The 5,973-nt window shown below is 45.9% G+C and overlaps 1 protein-coding gene across 1 annotated transcript in view; it reads left to right on the top strand.

The window, feature by feature from the left end:
- Nucleotides 1-2,575: 2,575 nt before the first annotated feature.
- The window catches only part of LOC109919660 (protein shisa-9-like), a 10,696-nt gene continuing 7,298 nt past the window's right edge, over nt 2,576-5,973 (top strand). Inside the window, exon 1 of the mRNA XM_048617742.1 lies at nt 2,576-2,844. The gene's annotated coding sequence lies outside the window, so the exon portion shown is untranslated. The remainder of the gene's footprint in view (nt 2,845-5,973) is intronic.

Below are 5,973 nucleotides of genomic sequence, written 5' to 3'. Positions count from 1 at the left end.
GATAGGGACTTTTAGACTGGTTAGTGGAAGCTTGGTATTTGTAAGGAGTGAGCAGTCAGTCTCCACTTCCCAGTCTGAAAACAACAAATGCTGGAGATGACAGCAGGTCAGACAGCATCCACAGAGAGAGATAACATTTCCAGTCTAGACAACTCTTCATCAGAGCGGCTGTCATCTACATCGAAAAGCATTGGCTTGCTCTCTCTCCATGGATGTTGTCTGACCAACTGTGATCTCCAGCATTTGTTGCTTTCAGTATAATTTTATTACATATATATTTCAAAAATGTGCTTTATTCATTAAAAAAATTTGGACATAAATATATAGATATAAAAGCAGTTCGGTTCTACGCAGTTGCATATCAAGTAAATACACAAAACATTGGAGTTTGATTATCCACAAAACTAAAGACATCTCTTACACCTACAATACTAACATTTAAGTATATTTGACACACTAGGAGGGTCCAATAACTGAACAGACTCCAGAATCTATAGTAATGAAAACCAAAAGAACTGTGGATGCTGTAAATCAGGCACAAAAACAGAAGCTGCTGGAAAAGCTCAGCAGGTCTGACAGCATCTGTGAAGAAAAAATCAGAGTTAACGTTTCAGGTCTGGGTTCTGAGGAAGGGTCATTGGACCCGAAACGTTAACTCTGATTTTTCCTTCACAGGTGCTGCCAGACCTGCTGAGCTTTTCCAGCAACTTCTGTTTATGTTCCAGCCTCTACAGTAACTTACTCCTCCACTTCCAAGTCTGTTTCATTCTCATTCTGGGCTCAGTATCTCGTGAGCAGGCCCTTTGGTCGGTGTGACAGCACTGATTTTTGAATCAAAGCTTTAGGAATGTTATGTACCAGACCAAACCCCCTCAAAATATATTCAGGAGATGGCCTAGACTCTATTTTTTTTTTGTCTTATTTTAAAGTGCTCGGCATTGCATTCTGGCTGCAACTTGATTGGTCAATCAGGCTTGAAGCAAAACACACTTTACTTATACACTATCGTTAAAATACAAACAAAAGAAAGAAGAAATTAGAACAATAACTCTATTGGAAAACTTAACAGAATAATAGATTATTTAACTACTAAACAGTAACTGTTCCAATATAGAAACATCCCATAAACACACACTTGGCAAAGGCAGATTCAGTGAAATAGATTGCTCACAGGTAATTCTCCCGTTCAGGAGGAAAAACATCAAGAGGACACTTTGAAAGAGAGAGTACCAGGGAGAGATGTACTGCAACTTCCAAACCCAGCTTCAAGAACCCAGCAACTGCTACTGAAAAGCTAAAACTAAAAATCCTGGTTCTGTGGGAGCTTGACCCCACCCAGTCAGGCTGCTTCTATTGTTCTGAATTTAAAAAGTAAAACAAGGCCTCACAAGCTGTTTACTTAATTGGCTTTGGAACAGACTGCCCGGCACCTCTGTCTCAACCTTTCTTCACAAAAGAAAACAGAACCAAATATACCTCTTAAAGCCAGAGTTTCATTATAGGGATTCAGGATGAACTGCAGGGGCCTTAAGCTCAGAGGCCTGGCTGTCAGAGTACTGAGAGGGCACCGTGCTGCCAGAGTGCCATCTTATAGACAAGATGTTAAACTGAGTTCCCATCTACCCTTTCTGGAGGCCATTACTACTTTGATGATGTTCTCTTCCTTGCATTGTCACCAATATTAATCGCTCCCAAAAAGACACCACAAGGACAGATTTCTGGCCATTGTCTACACAGCTCTCAGTGGGATCTTGCTGTGTGAAAATTGGCTGCTGCCTTTCCTGTCTTACTAAGGTACGTTGTGGGCTGTGAGGTGTTCAGCGTGTGTTGAGGATGGGCAGGTGTTACACAAATAAAGTCAGCTGGCTGTGTAGGGCATCGCCCTGGTGCTCCAGAAACAACCAAAGACCTCATGGCCGACAGAGCTCCCCTGCTCAGACGGACTGACAATCAGCCAGGAAGAGCTCACTCTACAAAACTGAGCTTCGGGCCAGACTGATGGTGTGACAGAGAGTGGAACTGAGTGAGAGACTGGGCCTCAGGCTTGTCTTTCTCACCCGGGTTGGCGCACTTCCTGTCAGCTGACAATAAAGGCTCGCTCGTCGCCATGGCATCGGCAATCTCAGCCAGGGAGGCCGCAAGATGGCGGAGGGAGGAGACAAGGAAATGCCACACAGTGACAGGTAGGGGGCAATCTTCTGCGGTTGTGGATGGAGCACCTTATTGGTCAATGAGGACTCTGTGACACGTCATCCCCTTCAGGTGCACAGTACAATGCCGTAAACCCCCTGGTGGGAATGGAGCCAAGTTAAATGGAAACTGAAGTCATGGATGGTGCAAGAGATTTCTTTTCAAGTTTAAACTCATCAAAAGGGTTAAATCCAGCCAACTTGAAGCAGAACGTGCTGTGGATTTGTAAACTCTCTGAGTTCAGAAGGCTCCTATCGATCATCTTTATACCAGGTCACTGTTGCTGCTAATAGGGCTCCTGTATACAACAGTCACTTAAACCCTCTCCGAATTCTGCCTGCTAATTGCTCACTCAGAGAGCTGTGTCTCACTGCTCACACTGTGATCAATGGCGCTTAGCTGCGAACTGCAACGCCAGATTAATCCTGGCACTCGATAGACCAGAGAGTTGGAGGGAGAACGAGAGAGAGACAGAGTCGGACAAAGAGAGAGAGAGAGGGAGAGAAAAGGAAGAGGCACCGTTTTGACAAGGAGCTCCAGGAGTTTATCGATAACAAGTAGCCAATATGTCCGGGGGAAGCTTTGGATTAAGGGCCCTCAAGTCTTAATAAGCTCCTGAATTCGTGTTGACCTTGTTTCTCTAATTCATCCTTGGTAAGTTCTATTCCTCCTTAAGTCTGTTAACGGGAGGATTTGCTCCTTCTGTTTGTTAACTTGCCTTACCATCGCTGGGATCTGTTTGCAGTAAAGATATATTTAACTGACTTGCCTTGAACTATCTGTTGGATAGATCGCAGAATGAGAATGGAGATTTTCATTTTTCATCCCTCTCCTGTCTGGTCAGAGTTTGTTTATCTCTGTTGCATGTACAGCGACAATAAGGCAAAATAATGCATTTTTAATCAAACCTTAAGTGTTAATACAGTGGGGATCTTAGTTGAACAGGGTGCAAACAAAATAATAGAAGGAGTGAGAGAGAAAGAAGGGGAGGCAGAACGAGGGATAAGAGGTAAGAATAAGGCTAAGAATGGACAGGGATTAAAAAAATGGGGAGAGAACGGCAAGGTAAGGGAGCTGAGGCAGTGACAGAGAGTTAGGGGAAAACAGTGAGGCAGGCAGATGAGGCAGTGACAGAGAGTTAGGGGAAAACAGTGAGGCAGGCAGAAAGAGAGAAGGTCAGAGGGAGCGATGGGGAAATCACAGAAGAGGGAATAAGAACCTGCTGGAGAGATGGGGGAGGGCAGCTGAGGAGCACTGGAGGGAGACAGAGTGAGCGAGAGAGAGAGAGAGAGAGACAGACAAGGGTCAGGGGAAACAATTAGAGACAACAAAAGACAATGGAATGAGACAGCGAGAGACTGAAAGGGAAACGGTGGAAGTGGGGAAGTGTGGGGGAGCGTTGGATGTGGATAGAGAGGAAGAAGTGAAGAACGTGAGTGAGAAAGTGAGAGATAGAGAGTCTTATACCCCTGGTCTCAGCGAGAGATTGTCGATGGACATCTTTAACCTTTTCAGCAGGACGCAGAGGATGGAGATGAGGAGGAATATTTTTTCACAGACTGTTCTCAGAACTCGCTACAAAAAGCAGCAAAAGCAGAGAGCTTGAATATTCTTATGGCTGAAGTGAATCAACTCTCGCTAAGCAACAGCCTGAAAGGTTATGCGGGCAGTAGGCAAGAAAGTGGAGGTCAGATCAGTCAGAGTCAGAGCCATACAGCATGAAAACAGACCCTTCGGCCCAACCAGTCCCTGCCAAACATAATCCCAAATTAAACTAGTCCCACCTGCCTGCACCTGGCCCATATCCCTCCAAACCTTCCCTATTCATGCACTTATCTAAATGTCTTTTAAACGCTGTGACTGTACCCACATCCACCACTTCTTCAGGAAGTTCATTCCACACACAAACCACTCTCTGTGTAAAAACAATGCCCCACATGTCTTGTTTAAATCTTTCTCCTCTCACCTTAAAAATGGGTTCCCTAGTTTTGAAATTCCCCATCTTAGGGAAAAGACATCTGCCAACAACTCTATCTCATTATCTTATATACTTCTATCAGGTCACCCCTCAACCTCCTACAATCCGGTGAAAAATATCCCAGCCTATCCAGCCTCTCCTTATAACTCAAACCCTCCAAATCCAGTAACATCCTTCTGAACCCTCCAAGATCTTACTGAGTGGCAGAACAGGTTCAAGGGGCTGAATGGCCTCTGCTCCTAGTTCATAGGTTCGATGCCCAAGAGGTTCTTAGATCCACAGCAAACCTTTACAATCATTGGGTGATGCAGTCCTGAAGGTGGCCATTCAAACCCATCGCACCTCTGCTGGCTCTTCGTAAAGAACTGTCCAATGAATCAGCTCTTTCTCCTCTGAAGCTCTGTGATAGCCTCTCCTTCAAGGGTTTAACCAATCCCTTTTGGAAAGTTACGGTCTAATCTTTCCTCCAACCTATCTTTCAGGAAGCTCACTCCGGATCCCGGCTGCGATCGGGATCTGTTGGCCTCTGTCTGTTTCTGTCAAGCAGAGGCGGAGCCTCAGTGAAGTTACCTGAACATTATGTGGTCATTTCCATATTGTGCGAGGCTCCCAACTTGGTCGCCGTTAGCCAGTCCCCATCTCTGAGAGCCTCTCTTGCTGCGTGTCGCTCAAACCAATAGCGAGAAATTCAGGGGTGTTCACCACTTGACTCGCTGTGTGGGAGAAAGTGTCGGAGGAAATCAATCTTCATGCAGTTACAGCATCCGTTCATTCCCCCTTCCTCCAAACTCCTTACACTCCCCTCACTTTGAAAGGAGTAGGACTAGGAGTAGGCCATTCAGCCCATCGAGTCTGCCTCATCATTCAATGAGATCATGGCTGATCTCACTCATCCTCAAACTCCACTTTCCTGCCTTTTCCCTGGAACCCTCGTTCCCCTTATCAATCTATCTCAGCCTTTAACCTGTTTAATGACCAGCCTCGACAGCACTCTGAAAGGATTCCACAGATTCGCCAACTCTCTGAGAAAGTAAATTCCTCCCCAGCTCTGCCTTAAATGGGTGACCCCCTTACTCTGAGGTGATGCCCTCTAGTCCCAGACTCTCCCACAGGGGGAAATGACCTTTCTGCATCCACCCTGTCAAACCCCCTAACAATCTTGTATGTTCCAACAAGGTCACCTCTCATTCTTCTAAGCTCCAACGAATACAGAAGGGGCCCAAAGCCGAAACATTGTCGCCTGTTTTCCTGAAAGCCTTGCCCCGTCATTGGGTTTCACAGGGGTATTTGGTGGTATTTTGGGTCCCTGCATTTCCAGTTTGGGGACTGAGTGTCATTGGGCATTAAACCATTGGGTATGGGGGTCCAGTTCTGACTGGGCTAGGTAATAGTCCAAAAGAATCTCACAACACAGCTCCTTTCATCAACTGCATGGTGTTAAGAACTCACGGGAAATAAAAATGTGTCCACTTCACTCAGTGTTTTGGCTCTCGGTCTCTTGCAGGAGAGTCTCGGAGATTCACTTTCATTGCCCAGAAATTCTGGGGCAGTCCGGGAGGCAGGGAGAATTGGCAGTGATGGGGACGGTGTGTGTGTGTGTCTGTGTGTGTGAGTGTGTGTCTGTGTGTGTGAGTGTGTGTCTGTGTGTGTGAGTGTCTGTGTGTGTGTCTGTGTGTGTGTGTGTCTGTGTGTGTGTGTCTGTGTATGTGAGTGTGTGTGGGTGTGTGTGTCTGTGTGTGTGTATGTCTGTGTGCGTGTGTGTCTGTGTATGTGAGTGTGTGTGTGTGTGTGTGTGTGTCTGTGTG

The sequence above is a fragment of the Rhincodon typus genome, chromosome 37 (genome assembly GCF_021869965.1).
Source record: "Rhincodon typus isolate 14 chromosome 37, sRhiTyp1.1, whole genome shotgun sequence".
In the NCBI taxonomy this organism is placed as follows: domain Eukaryota; kingdom Metazoa; phylum Chordata; class Chondrichthyes; order Orectolobiformes; family Rhincodontidae; genus Rhincodon; species Rhincodon typus.
The sequence above is the reverse complement of the archived record's forward strand: the minus strand, read 5'-3'. Positions and strand labels throughout refer to the sequence as shown.